Source organism: Dromiciops gliroides, chromosome 3 (genome assembly GCF_019393635.1).
Source record: "Dromiciops gliroides isolate mDroGli1 chromosome 3, mDroGli1.pri, whole genome shotgun sequence".
In the NCBI taxonomy this organism is placed as follows: Eukaryota; Metazoa; Chordata; class Mammalia; order Microbiotheria; family Microbiotheriidae; genus Dromiciops; species Dromiciops gliroides.
The window spans coordinates 199,132,022-199,148,254 of NC_057863.1; positions in this window are offsets into that span (position 1 = coordinate 199,132,022).

Sequence of the window (16,233 nt, forward strand, 5' to 3'; positions counted from 1 at the left end):
TTAGTTGTATCTCTCTTTTATCTGATTGGAGGGATGAAAGGAAGCCTTCTTGTATAGAGTGATTAAAACCTTCCATGTAACTCTTCATTTTCCATCAGCAAGTCTTCTAGGATTCCACAGAACATCATGCAACTGACCAAAAACTACATGATACCCTGACTCCCTTTTCAATTTCTTTTTTGTGTATTTTCTTTCCCCATTATACTGCACGATCTTTGAGAGCAAGTGTTCTTTTCCTTTTATTTATCTGTATGGTCAGAACTTAAGCACAGTACCTGGCAGATGAGAGTTGCTTGTTAAATATTTATTATTCTAGGGGGCAGCAAGTTGGCAAAATGGATAAAGCACTGGCCCTGGATTCAGGAGGCCCTGATTTCAAATATGGCCTCAGAAATTTGACACTTACTAGCTGCATGGTCCTGGGAAAGTCACTTAACCCTCATTGCTCTGCAAAATACATATGTCTGCTACTCACTAATTCTTTGAATTTGTCATTTGACCTCTAAATTTCCTCTTTTATCCATCTGCCTCTCAGAGAACCATCTGATTTTTTTTAAAGAAAAGGAAGAGAAAAAATATTAGCCAAACTAATAAATATATTGAAAAATTCTGACAGTATGTTCAATATTCCCCACCCATGGATCCCTAAGCTTTTCAAAGAAGCATTTTTGAGGAGGGGTTTTGCTTTATTGTAATTTTGCAATTTTTAAAAATTTGTTTTGTGATTTAAATAATCTATTCTTATACTGTATTCATTTACAAACTGAAGCCTTTCCTTTGTATGCTGTCTCTAAAATAATATTAAAGTTGTTCCTTCTGAATGAAATATGTGTGAATTCAGCCATTTAGTCATCTAATATATCACACTTGGATGCAGGATGTCATTCTTACTTAAAACATGATCTTATACTAAGAAAAAAAAAGAGTATAACATCAATGCTTCCTATAAGATATAGTTTTCCTTCTTTTTCTACTGTCTTTTTTTTTTCTAGTTACATGTAAAGGTAGTTTTCAACATTCATTTTTATAAGACTTAGGGTTCCAAATTTTTCTCTCTCCCTCCCTTTCCTCCTCACTCCACAAGACAGCAACCAATCTGATATAGGTTATATATGAACAATCCACAAGTACTCTTTTTTTTTTTAGTCTGTGTTCAGTCAATATCAGTTCTTTCTCTGGAGGTAGATAGGATGCTTCATCATTAGCCCTCTGTGATTGTCTTGGATCATTGTATTGCTGAGAATAGTTAAGTCATTCACAATTGTTGTCAATATGCATAATGTCCTCCTGGTTCTGCACACTTCACTATACATTGGTTCAAATGAGTGTTTCTAGGTTTTTTCTGAAATCATCCTGCTTGTCATTTCTTATAGCATGCTAGTATTCTATTATAATCATATACTACAGCTTGTCCAGTCAATCCCCAGTGGATGGACATTCCTTTGATTTCTAATTCTTAATCACGACAAAGAATTGCTATAAATATTTTTGTACTATTTTTCCCCTTTTCTCTTTTTCACAATTACTATTGTTAACTGTTTTCCTCCATCCTAATCCCTTCCCCATTATATTTACTCCATTATCTATCTTCTTTCACCCTATCCCTCCTCAAAGGAATTTGATTCTGACTGCCCCTCCCTCAATCTGCCCTCCATCCTTTTGACCCTCCCTCCTTATCCCCTTCCCCTCCTGTTAGATTACTCCACCCAGTTCAATATGTATGTTAATCCCTCCTTGAGCCAACTCTGATGAGAATAAGGTCTTGAGCCTATTCTGATGAGTGTAAGGTTCATTTACTGCCCTGGTCCTCCCCTATCTCTTCCCCCATTCCATAAGCCCTTTTCTGTTACTTTCATGTGGGATTTCACACCATTCTACCTCTCCCTTTGCCCCTACCCCAGTGAACTCCTCTCTATTTTACCCTAAAGATGTCATCATGGGGCAGCTAGGTGACATATGGACAAAATATGCACCCTGGACCCAGGAGGACTGGAGCCTAAATCTGGACTCAGACACAATGCACTCACCCACTGCATGACCCCAGGCATGTCACCCAACTCCAACCTCCCCACAAAGAGAGATAAACAAAAAATAAATACTTTGAAGGTATCATAGCTTTATCCCTTCCCACCTGTGCCCTCTGTCTAAATTCATTTCTATTATATTCCCTAATACTGAGAAAGCTCTTATGAGTTAGACATATCATCATCCCATGTAGGAATGTAAACAGTTTAACCTTTTGACATAACTCTTAATTTTTTTCCTGTTTACCTTTTTATGTTTCTCTAGGGTCTTGCATTTTAAAGTCTAATTTTCCATTCAGTTTAGGTCTTTTCATCCTGAATACCTGAAAGTCCTCTTTTTTATTGAAGTCCCATGTTTGCCTCTGAAAGATTATACTAAGTTTTGCTGGATATATGATTCTTGGTTGTATTTCCAGTTCCTTTGCCCTCTGGAATATCATATTCCATTCCCTCCAATCCTTTAATATAGAAGCTGCTAGATCTTGTGCTATTCTGACTGTGGCTCCACAGTACTTGAATGCTTTCTTTTTGGCAGTTTGTGATATTTTCTTCTTGACCTAGGAGCTCTGGAATTTGGCTATAATATTCCTGGGAGTTTTACTTTTGGGTTCTCTTTCAGAAGGTGATTGGTGGATTCTTTCAATTTCTATTTTACCTTCTGCTTCTGGAATATCTGGGCAATATTCCTTGATAATTTCCTGGAAGGTGATTTCTAAGCTTTTTCCTTGATCATGGTTTTCAGGTAATCCAATAATTTTCAAATTTCTCTCCTGGATCTATTTTCTAGGTCAGCAGTTTTTCCAAGAAGATATTTCACATTGCCCTCTATTTTTTATTCATTTGGATTTGCTTTATTGTGCCTTGGTTTCTCACAAAATCATTACCTTCCATTTGCTCAATCCTAATTCTTAGGCAATTATTTTCATCAGAGACCTTTTCCATTCGCCTTTTTAAGCTGCTGACTTTTTTCATGCTTTTCCTGTATCACCCTAATTTCTCTTTCCATTTTCTCTCTACCTCTCTGACTTTATCTTCAAAGTCCTTTTTGAGCACCTCTTTGGCCTGAGACAAATTCATATTTTTCTTGGAAGCTTTAGATGTAGGGGCTCTAATGTTGCTATTCTCTTCTGAGGGTACAGCACAATCTTCCTTGTCACTAAAGAAGCTTTCTGTGGTTCACAATCTTCTCTGCCTCCTCATTCTGTCTGTCTTTCACTTGACTTTTAACTCCTTAGTGTGGGGTCCTGCTTCCAGGATATATTGTCTTAAATTTCAGGGGGTCCTAGGTGTTATGATTTAATGAGGGGTAGTTGCTTTACTCTCCTGGCCCTGTCACTGGTCTGTAGATAACCCCAGGCCTACTTGCCAATCAATCAGACAGCAAAACTGTATGTACCATGGTTACTAACTCTGACAAGACTGCACCTCTCTCCCACTTGGGCCACCACTGCTCAAGGTTTCTTTCTAGTTCCCTACTGGAGTAGGACATCCAAATGCCCCCTTAGCTCCTCCATACATCCTGCTAGAATTCCCACCCAGCCAGCCATTGATTCCTCTCAGCAGACTGTGAGCTTAGAAGATACCAGCACAGCAGCTGATTTGGAGGTCTGGGGGTAAGTTTCTCCTGTGCTGTCTGCATGGGCCTGTATCTGTGTTGGCACAATTGTGGGGCTAGACTCTACACCCAGCTTGCCTACTACGCCTTCTGCTGAATTTCCAAGGTATCTTTAGCTGGAAAATAATCTCAAATATCTTTCTGTGGGCTCTGCTGCTACAGGAGTTGTTTTCTGGCTGTGTTTGGAGTTTTTTTCTATTCTTTTTTTCAGGAAGTCTGCCATCTATTAATATGCCTTAAGATTATTTTTGTTCCTCATTAAAATACTTTATAGATGCTTCAAATGCATTTTACATTTTTCAATGATTTCACATATTTACATTATTACTATAACAACTTAGGAAAGGACTTACTGTACCTTAAAAAATGGTGAGGGTTTGTTTTTTTTAAATTTGATTGTCAAGAGAAAAAACAAGATACCTAAAAGTCATCATTATCACTCTTCTTTCACAAGATCTTTCTTCATATGAAAAAAATGAGTTAAATGGAAAATTCTGTCAGAGCACTTTGTGAGGAGTTTCAGACAACATAAGGTGACAGAGAATTTGAATTTCTTCATGAGAGAGCTTTTAGATTCTAGTCACTTTGCAGCTATATCTCTTAACTATTAGCAGAGACATCCTGGATAATTCAGCTTCACATAAAGGTCTCACAAAGTAGGCACTCTCTAAGGTAACCTAGTCTTAGAGCAGATAAAGCTTTGAGTGTCATTCACCTTGAATTACATCTGGAAAGAAGGAAGCAGGCAGTACAATTGCAGAAACCTAGCAATATATGCTGTTTGTGGGCCTGTTCCTTAAGTAAAAAGAGCTGCTGAATTCTAACCCTCATTGAAACTACCAAATGACCTTCCAAGGTAGCCCAAATAAATGGATACTTGTTTCCACATTTCATATAGAATAGTTAGTCATGAAGGTAGTTAATAAATGTCCCATCACTTCCTTTTAATTCATGTTCAAAGACAAAAGCAACATGTGCCTTTAGAAATATACTTTAAAATAAAATCATACAGACTGCAAACACATAAACATTGTTCATTTTTTTTAAATTTCAGGTATAATTCTTATAATAAAGTTTTACATTTAAATTGACTAGAATCATTTCTGATAAGTTCAATTTAATTCATATGTAAGCATTAAAATTTTCATAAAATTCTTCTGATAGATGATTAAATGTGAGATCTGTTCATGGGAGAATCAGATTTCAGTTTTTCAAGTCTTTATGATTTTGAATAAAATTACTATGCAGTATAGTATTTCAACTTCTCTTTTCCTTTAAAAAAATCTCTTTTTCAAAGCAGAATATTGTCAAAGCAGAAAATTTAACCATTGTGCCTTATTAGCACCAAAATTCCAGGAGTTACAAAAATGCCCTGTTTTTTTTTTTAAGTTATAAGTGTAAATATTCCGGACCTGTCAGATATCCTTAAAATATGTAAAATAAAGAATTATTTGGACAATAAAACCAGTGGTTGAATCCCCTATATTTCAGACCAAGGAATAACTGCAATTTACCTTTAAAACGTGTTGTGAGGGGGTTCTACCTATCTCCCAATGAATGCATGTTCTACAAAGCCTCAAGTTAGAATTGAAATTCATTATTTTTGGGGGGGTGGGGCAATGAGGGTTAAATGATTTGCCCAAGGTCACACAGCTAGTAAGTGTCAAGTGTCTGAGGCCAGATTTGAACTCAGGTCCTCCTGAATCCAGGGCCAGTACTTTGTCCACTCCACCTAGCTGCCCCTGAAATACATTTAAAGATGAAGTCTAATAATGTTTATCCATGTAATTTTAGCTAGAGAGATGAAAATTTTCAAAGAGGAGCATTAGCAAATTAATTAGACATGTCTTTTAGATATTTGACAAATACAAATGTCAAATAAATACATCTCTCAATATGATAAATGTTACATTTTCAAATAAGCACAAAATTGTTTTTGAACCTCCAATACAAGAAATTGCATTCCATTAACATAAATACTGCACTTTTATTAAGAAGAGAAAGGCAGGGATTTCTGAGTGTTTGGAGAGTTTCCTAGGAAGAAATAGATTTTTTTTTCATTTTTTTGTTTGGTTTTTTAAAATTTCCTGTAAGAAAGCACGTCTTACAGACCATGTCACAGGATACTAGGGGGAAAAAGACATGACTCCTGATCCACAACCACTAATCTTTGAATTAATCAATCAGGACATATCATGAACATAATAGGTGCCATACACCATGCCATATACTGGAGGTAAAGGGCAAAAAAAAATAGACTTTCATTCAAGGAGCTTACATTCTAAGAATGAAACCACATGTACATATATAAGTATATACATGTATCTTTTGTAGGATGGGGTGATGATAAGAGTTTTTCAGTCACTCCTAGTTACTTGCCAACTTTGACTCTTCACTCCACACATTCAATCTGTTTTCAATTCCTGTTAATTTTGCCTTTGGCAAATGTGCCATTCTCTCTTCTGACACTACCACACAAGGGTGTAGTCCCCTCTCCCTTCATGCTTGCTGTGAGAAAATAATAGTGTTTGGGGAACATGCTTGAGCAGATTGATTGGATTAAGATTGTTTAGATTGACTGCCTTTGATAATTAACTCATTTAAAGTTAATTCAATTAAAACCACACCTGCCTGGCCCTCAAAAGGGTGGATTCTCAGAAGGTGTGAACTCTGACCTCAACACAGGACTACCCTCAAGTCCAGTTAACCAATAGATTTGCATGATGCTAGCCAATTAGCTTGAAGCAGTGTGTACAGACTGCCTCTCCTCCAGACCCAGAAAAAGCTTCCACAGGCAGTTACTCTCAGTGAGACTCTCTCAGAGGTTGGTTTGGTTGCAGAGGATTTGGAGGAAGAAGCAGGCCAGGCTGAGCTCTATTTTTCCTCTAGGCTAGATAAGCCTTTCCTTAACTTTCAGAGACATGTGCACTCTCTTTACTAATATTTAATATAATTTAATGAATGCTTAAAGTCCCAAAACTGTTTCTAAAGCTTCTAATTTATAAGTAACAACTATATTAGGAACCCCAGATAATTTTCCCTATACTTGGGAGAGTAATGAGGTAACCACATATAGTTTTACTCACCACACTTGCATACCTTCTGGTTGGTCTGCCTGCCACAAATCTCTGCCTGCTCCACAACATAGTCTACTCAGCTGTCAAAGTGATTTTAAAATGTATGTCACTCCCTTCCTCAGTAAACTTTGTTGACTCCCTATTACTTTTAGAATAAGATATAAATACCGCTGTTTTCTTTTTTTAATGTTTTTCACCTGTCCTTGCTATATTCTTACACATTATACTCCCCCACTACTCTTTGATCTAGAGATACTGACCAATTCCTGTTCCTGTAACTACTCCATTTTCTGACTCCAATCATTTTCACTTACTCAGCCATGCCTGGAATACTCTTCTTCATCTCTTCTGCCTAACTTTCCGGGCTTCCTGCAAGTATCAGTTAAAATATCACCTTCTACAGCAAGCCTTTCTCCATCAATCTTCATTCTGGTGCCTTCCCTTTTTTGATTATGTATTGATTATACATAATTCTTTTGTTGTTTTATCCCCCATAAAACTCTGGGTTCCCTGAGAACAGAAATTGGCATTTACCCTACTTTGTATTGCCAATGCACAGTGCCTAGGACATGACAGGAACTTAATATGACCCATTACCATCTCATTTTTTTAAGATGAATTTCCTGACATGAACATATGAACATTTTCTCTTTGCTCTGAAAAGTTTTAATAAAGGCTCTTAGAATTTTCTGCAGTTTTTAATACTAAAGACTAACTAGAAATTAAGCAACCCAAAGTTAGTTCTATCTCATTTTTTTCAAGGATATTCCTCTCTCCCATGACTCCTGCTAATTGAATTCCCAATAAGTATCTCACACACACACACACACACACACACACACACACACACACACACACACACACACACACACACACACACTGTTCCAATAAGTGACACTGCCTTTTTACTATTCCTTGAAAGTATTCCATCTCTAGCTTCCAGGCGTATTCACTATATGTCCCCCATGCCTAGAATTCTCTCCCTTCTTATTTCTCCTGTTAACTTCCTTGGCTTCCTTCAAGTACCAGCAACAATTTTACCTTCTCCTACAAGCCTTTGCTGATACACCTTAATGCTAGTTCCCGCCTTCTGTTGATGATCTAGAATTTCTATGATGCACATAGATGTTTGGAAATTTTTTCATCCTTTTGACTGTGAGCTCTTGAGAGCACAGATTTCCTTTTTTTAACCTTTCTTTGAATCCCCAATGTATAGCTCAGTGCCTAGCACATAGTAGACACTTAACAAATGCTTATTGACTGACTGAGAAGTGATTTAACATTATCTGAAAGTTTGAAGACTTTAAGGAAAGAAAATGTTGGTGTCAATTAAGGCATTTGTTTTTTATTGTTCCTAGAACCTAGAAATATACTTAAGTCTTCAACTAAAATGATTTATAAATGGATTTGTCTGTATTTTCTAAACATCAGTTTGTATGGTCTAAATGAATAAATGCCTTCATTTGTTTCTAGTAAGGATAAAAATGCAAATGGAAGCAAAATTGGCATAGAAACAGTTTCTTAGGCATAATTGAGTTTGTACTCTTTCATCGAGTAGCAAGTTAAGTGGCTAAGAAAAATGAAAAAGAGTAATACTTTCTAAAAACAATCCACAACAAATAGTTTTTTTTAATATGAGAACATCTTGAATACTATGCACTTATGTTCTCACATGCTTACCACATTCCATTTTGCATTATTTGTGCATGTGACTTCTTTCTTTTGCTAGATGACTTCTTGAGAAAGGGAATTGTGCTACTTATTTTTCCATCAATTTTATTGCCTGGCACATTTAGTGCACTGAATATTGTAGGTGTTATGTAAATGTTTGCTGATTCAATGAATAATATTTAAATCCCATGGGAAACATCATTTATGTTATAATAAACATTGAATATAATACTGAATCATATGTGAATCACTGAATAAATTGGTAGGTTAAAATCTAAGCATTATACAATATAAATGGTTAGGGGCAGCTTTGTAGCATGGTGGATGGACCATCAGCCCTGGATTCAGAAGGACCTGAGTTTAAATCTGGCCTCAGATTCTTGACACTCAATAGCTGTGTGACCCTGGGATGTAACGTAACCCTCATTGCCAAAGCAAAACAAACCCGCCCCCAATATATATGTCTAAAATTATGATTTTCATATTTCATAACACTACATTAATATGAGGCTATTAAAACAAACATGATATATCATATGATTTTTTTTGAAAATTAGATGCTAGTCAAAAACAACATGATAAGGAGCCCATACACATTCCTTAAATAGAAAGATAAAAGGTTTAAATTCACAATTAATAGTATCATAAGAAAGAACATGATTGGATGTGAGAGATTATACAGAAGGAATTTTTCTTAAAGTGAGGTAATTCTTCATTAGAAGGAAGACTGAGGGGGCAGCTAGGTGGCACAGAGGATAAAGCACCGGCCCTGGATTCAGGAGTACCTGAGTTCAAATCCAGCCTCAGACACTTGACACTTACTAGCTGTGTGACCCTGGGCAAGTCACTTAACCCCCATTGCCCTGCCAAAAAAAAAAAAAAGAAGAAGAAGGAAGACTGAAAACACTTAGAAAATGTTAAAATACAATGTAAATGTATCTTGTAGAATACATTCTTTGTTGTTGTCATGTAAGTAATATTATGTAATATTACATACTTACTCCCCTCCCCCCTTTAGACAGAAAGAAGCATTTGAAGTTTTATGGAATGAGATCAACATGCTGACTGAATAAAATGTCATGTTAATGTGTCTGGGATACAGATATTTCATTCATTGTTTTGATTAGTAGTCAATTGAAAATGATGGGGGCAGCTAGATGGCGCAGTGGATAGAGCACCGGCCCTGGATTCAGGAGTACCTGAGTTCAAATCCGGCCTCAGACACTTAACACTTACTAGCTGTGTGACCCTGGGCAAGTCACTTAAACCAATTGCCCCGAAAAAAAAAAAAAAAAGAAAATGATGATGCTTTTGCCAAAGTTTTTAATGACTGTTTATCTTAAAGAATTGCATATTTCAATTCTAAATTGTTCATTTGAAAATAAAGGGAAACAAACCATCTCTCCATTATATGTATAGGCTACAGCATGCCACATAATTCCTGCTATTATTGATCCTTAATATTATGGTAAAAATTATTTGTGGTAAAGATTAACATCGAAAATTTTAGCTGAATCATTTGGGAGGGGCCACACCTGGCTCACCCTGAGACTGCTCATGCTACTAGGCAGCTTTTGAAGGACCTCCCCTTTTGGGGAGGAAAAAAACACCAGTCCAGCGAAAGGCAAGGAAACTTCTGGTGGGCAGGGCATTCAAAAGGCTGCGCTCTTTCGGCCTAGAGGGAAGTCTCTGGCAGTGCTCGGCTCGTGGTGGCAGTTCAGAAGCAAGTGCTTCATGCTCAATCTTGGACATGCTGGTTCTCAGCCTGGTGGGCATTTTGGGATTGGTGAGTTTTATAAAGGAAAATCCTAAATTCCTTTAAACTAACTTAATCTCTGGGATTGCATAGACTAAGTTTAGAGCTAAGACTATTTATCTGTATTTCTACTTCCTTATTTCCCTAATTGGTTTCACCTTTGTGGTCTAATTAATTCCCAAGCAATAAAACCTGATCCTTTATGAACTAAAGTTCAGAGGTTTCTTTTCTTATTGGCCTGGAATGTATATATAAAAGGGAAAGTTAAAGGGGGAGATTAATGCTCCATATATCCAATTTTGTCCCTCACAATATTATGTTTCCAGATAAGGTGGTGGAATTTATATAGTGTTAGGCTTGAAGACAGAAAGACCTGGGTTCAAATCCCTCTTTGAATATTTGCTAGATATGTAGCTGTGAGAATAACATTTAGATTCAGAAAATTCCATAGAACTTATTATAAATGATGTCTTCTTTTTCCAGTGAGAAGTTTCAAAACAGGGCTTCTCTACATTGATAAAATGACAGGCCCTTTAGGTATACATATATGTGTGTGTTTCATTGGCTTAGGGTGAACCCTTTTGTAAGGAAAGTATATGGAACAGTGGAAAGAGCTTTGGGCTTGGAATCAATAATACCTGTATCCAAATTCTGTCTGACACTTACTAAATGACCCTTAGCAAGTCACTCAACTTTTTTACCTCAGTTTCTTCAAGTGTAAAATGGGAATAACTATGTGAGGGTCAAAAGAAGTAATATTGGTAAAGCACTTAGCACAGTATTTAGCATATAGTTATTGATTAGCTTAATAAATGGCTGTTTTCTTTTTGATTGGGATGCCCAGTATAACTACCACACTGGCTGAGAGCTAACATATATTATTTTGTCAGTAGTTTCACTTAAATGCCTAGATCACTATTTAAGTGACTGTCATTTGAACACACTAGACAAAGAATCAGGTGTCCAGCAAAGTGTCAGGAAATGCTTCCATGGACTCAAGGTCCAGTTTGAAACATGAAAAGAACATCTAAAAACAGGTAAGGAAATATACCAACTAAATGATTTTATTTTATTGAAATTTTATGCTAACACAAAGAAAAAATAGGGAGGGGAGTTTTCTTTGAAAAGGAACAAATCTGAAAATAAATATCTTGTTTTTTGTTCTTGTTATAATCTTTTATCTCAAAATATAGAAATGTAAGGAAATTGGCTCAAATAGATCAGTGTTCTGAATCCAGTTTATCAGGAAAACAGGAAAATTACATTCCTTCATGTGTGTGTGTGTGTGTGTTTGTTGAGGGAATTGGGGTTAAGTGACTTGCCAAGGGTCACACAGCTAGTAAGCATCAAGTGTCTGAGGCCAGATTTGAACTCAGGTCCTCCTGAATCTAGGACCAGTGCTCTATCAACTGTGCCACCTAGCTGCCCCCCTTCATGTTTTTTTTTTTAATGAAATTTTGTAGTATCACTGTTTATAAAAGCCCTATCAAAATGAAATATTCTTCTCCCCCAAAGACATCTGAATTAAAAAAAAAAAATTCTCTTTTTTTCAGGTCATTAAAAAACTTGGTCACAAAAACTTGGGGTAGGGAGGCCTGGGTCATCTAAGAATTGAGAATAACTCTAGGAGAAAGAGACAAAAGGAAAATTTTAGAGACCAGTAGAATAAATTTGCTCTAATTGTATTACTATTCAACTTCACATTTAATATATTATCAAGGAAAAGAAAGAGTGACATATTGGTTAAGAAGTCAGACTTAGAGTCAGAAAGTTTAATTCAAATCCTGCCATTGACTAATTTTAGCTTTTTAACCATGGGAAAAGTCACTCCCTAACTTAGTGCCCACTTAGTTCTCTGCTCGTATGTTACAGATGATTTTTTACATGGTAAAAGAATTGCTATAATAAAGAATACCGCCACAAAAATGAAATCACAGGGTTATTCAAAAATTAAAGAAGGGAAGGTAGGACCAAGGAAAGGAGAGAATCAGGGCAAGTGAAAAAGAGAGTGGGGCTATTGTGAAGGCATTAAGTATTATAGTATCAAACTTTTTTGAAGAATAGTTTAGAATGTACAGTTTTAAGTGATATAAAAGTGATAAACATTACTAGAATTTATAATGTTAAACATGAAACTGTTTACCTTGATGCTGTAATAAATGTGTTAGCCAAAAAAATCAACATACTAAACCGGAAATGGAATCTGGAAATTAATTCAATAAAGTGTTCTTGAGCATCTCCTATGTAAAACTCACTGCACTAAACAAAAAGGATATAGCCATGAAATGAGACATAAGCTTTCAATGAACTTAGAACCTAATATTAACAACAACACACGCACACATATATCTCTATCTCTATCTCTATCTCTATCTCTATCTCTATCTCTATCTCTATCTCTATCTCTATCTCTATCTCTATCTCTATCTCTATCTCTATCTCTATCTCTATCTCTAGCTCTAGCTCTAGCTCTAGCTCTAGCTCTAGCTCTAGCTCTAGCTCTAGCTCTATCTCTATCTCTATCTATATCTATCTATATATAACTATATATAGATATATCTATCTATATCTATATCTATATATAACTATATATAGATATATCTATATGTAGATATAGATATATGATTTATGTGCAAGAGTGTTGGATGAAATTTAAGAGGGGGGAGACACATTTGATATATCATCCTTTATGATTTAGAACATTTGGTCATTTGGGGAATATTTTGTGGCTCCATACTTCAATAAAAGAAATAATGAATTGTGGTGATGAGCATTTCTTATTTCTTTTATTTTTTAATTTTGCAAATTATTGGTCCTTGAGACTTTAGAGATTTAGAAAGTTGAATAAGACCACAGTTAATCAATAATCCAATTAAGTTAAAGCTTGTTAAACAGGATTCAATTATGGTTAATTTTTTCTTCTTCTTCTTCAGAATCAGTTCTTAACCCAACTTCTCTTTTAAATACCTTTAACCTATTAAAACTCCAGTCTAAGAAAAGAAAAATATGAATGAGACTAAATAGAGGTCACTATGGACACTCATCATGAATCTTGCATAATAAAAAAGGTTTATTAAGAGAGAGAAATATATGTCTGGGAGACAAAATCACTATGGAGATTGTCTAGCTGAGTAAGAGAAGAGCTGGTCTTTTTGTACATTTACAAAACAAAGAAAACAACTGGGGAGGGAATTACAGAGATATTGTGAGGGAAATGGAAAACTGGGAGGGACTTTTTGAATAATGGGGCATCAGTAACATATGCAGCACCCATCCATATATTGCATATCATCTTGTAGACCTTGGTATTTCTTATCAGCATACCAGGGTGGTGCTTGTCCCCACCACATTCCTGAGGTGGGAGGCAGAACATTTTTCCTTTGGGAAAATTGAAGGATTACTTGGGAGTTGGGGTATTTATATGTATATGTATATATACATATATACACACATGTATGTATATGTATATATACATATATATTTTAAAAATAAAATCTGAGATTCTATATTTTTAAAATTTATTGATAAACTCTAGGTAAGTCACATATCTTCCCTGCTTTTTATGGTGGTGGACAGGTTGACCTATGAGGTCCCTTGTGATTTAAATCTATGATCTAATGAAAGTAAAGTCAATAACTTCTAATATTGTTTTGCTTAGCCATGCCAAAAGTTGATTGTTTTTTGTCTTCATGAGATCATCCAGAAAGAATTTTATTCCCTTATAGGTTTTGCACATGAAAATAATTTCTACTAAAGGAGAAAAAACTCACTATAGTGGATCATCAAATTACCCTGATATTTTCTCATATTTAACAGCTACATGCATAAAGAAATAAACCTGTCCATTGTGTTCCAAATAAGATATGTTATTTTGAGTCAGAAATATAAAGCAAACAAATCACCTATGAATTCTGGAATTCATTCCTCAAAAATGCAAAATGTCTGATGGCTCCAACAGAGGAATAATTCTTCTACTGCATGAATGTTTATAGCCAATTCATTCTACTTTCAGCAGAATCTGTGAATATTTTTCTAATTCATGAGACAGATACATCTATGTAAAAGTAGTCATGGGGAGCTCTGGTAGTTTACTGTAGTCTCTCTGCCCTATAAGGTAGTCAAAACAAAAATCTACCATAGATAGCAACTTGGGTAGCATAAGGAATTTTTTTCTGTGATTTTGACTCCAGCACTCACAATGCTTGGAACATAGTAAGTGCTTAATAAATTATTGGTTTCTGTCTATTGGGCTTTGACTGAACTAGTCCTTCCTAGACTACTGAAATATCACCTGGTACACTTACAGCATACTCATTTGAAAAGACCCCAATTTAGTTAATGAATCTAGAAAAATATATCAATTCTTCCTCAATAATATCAAATCCTCAAATCCTGTCTCTAATTATCTTATCCTCCTTGCACATGAACTATCCTTAATTATTTTTAATACTTGTCAGCTGGAGAATTTTTACATGTTTTGTTTAGTTTTAGCGGCTTTGCTCTAATTTTAAAAAGTCTCTTCTCATTATTATTTAATGATATTTTTATTAAACTGTCATACATCAGTAAGTCACTCTCAATGCCTAAAATAATGGTCTAGGAAAGAGTGATTCTGCCCACACTGAAAGTCAGGGACAATGAGACGGATCTTCTTCAGAAAAATACCTCATTCACACCCACAATTAACTTTAGAAGTTTATCTAAGATAAAAAAAAATTCATAATCTGAGCCTAGGGTTCCTTTTTACATTTTATTGATGCTCTTTAAAAAAAAATAGGTCATCATCATGTTCCACTGACTCCTTTTCTTCCCATCAAGAATACTTCCTTGTAACAAGAGTAATGAAGCAAAAATAAAACAACATATTGCTATGTTTGAAAATGTATACCTCTTTTATGACATATAGTATGCCACCTCATGGCCAAAAAGCAAGGAGGTATATTTAGCTCACAGTCACATGAAGCTATGACTGCCTACTGTGGCTCATTCTTTACTACTTATAAACATGCCCAGGTCTTCATCCAATCTGGACAAAATATAAAAAAATAAAGAAAAAATAAAACACTTCTCACTTTATCCTTCCATCTTCACTATTGTTCTATACCTTGCCTTCTAACTTTAGGTATTCCTCAAATTCTTTTCTACATCTTCTGCTTTTCTTCCTCTATATACTACTTCATTTGGTGATCTCATCAGTACTCATGGATTTAATTGCCATCTTTATACCTCCTTGTCCTCGAGTTATTCTCTATTCTTAGATGACCCAGACCATGACTATATAACTTCTGTCAACATGTTTCACTATTGCCCCTGCCCTGTTTTGGGCTTAGAAGAAGTATTAACTGTCATTTATTTTAATCCTCATTATAGAAATAATTATTCCCTTTATATGCTCTAAAGTGATTTTTTAAAGACTCAAGCTTCATCATGTATTATATTTTTAATAGATTTTTTATGTTATGCTGTGAAACAAAATTCCCCTGATGATCCAGGGATCATTTCCTATGTGTTTCAAATTTTAATAGTTTAATTGTGGGTGTGAAGGATGTGTTTTTCTGAAGAAGATCCCTCTCATTGGCCCTGACTTTCAATGTGGGCAGAATCACTCTTTCCTAGACCCTTACTGTGAGAAATGGGTAATTGTCTCCTCTCAATGTGGATATAACAGTCAGTCATACTCCCCTGACCTGTTTGTAGGACAAAGGTCTCAGATCCCCTCCTCCCCCTCAGGTTAGCAAGGTCACATGGTTCAAGGATCCCTGGCCACAATTAGGTCCTCTCCAGAGTTCTGTCCATATAAGGAAGTATAAGGTCCACTCCTGAGTTATGCCCATACAAGGAAGAGGGGTGGGAATACTGCGTTCCGATTAGCTAGTTTTGTTCTGACCAGATGTTACCTTTCCCCCAGGCACCTTCTCTATGGACATTTTGGTTATGCAAAACAACTTATCTAAAAGATTCTCAAGGCTGTGCCTTCCCTGAGACTCCTTCCCTATTGCTCTTAAACCCTTACCTCCTCCGCCTTCTTATACATTCCAGTATTTTGGTTCTGTGTGGTGCCCTGAATTGTAATTTTCTTGTCTCAATTAA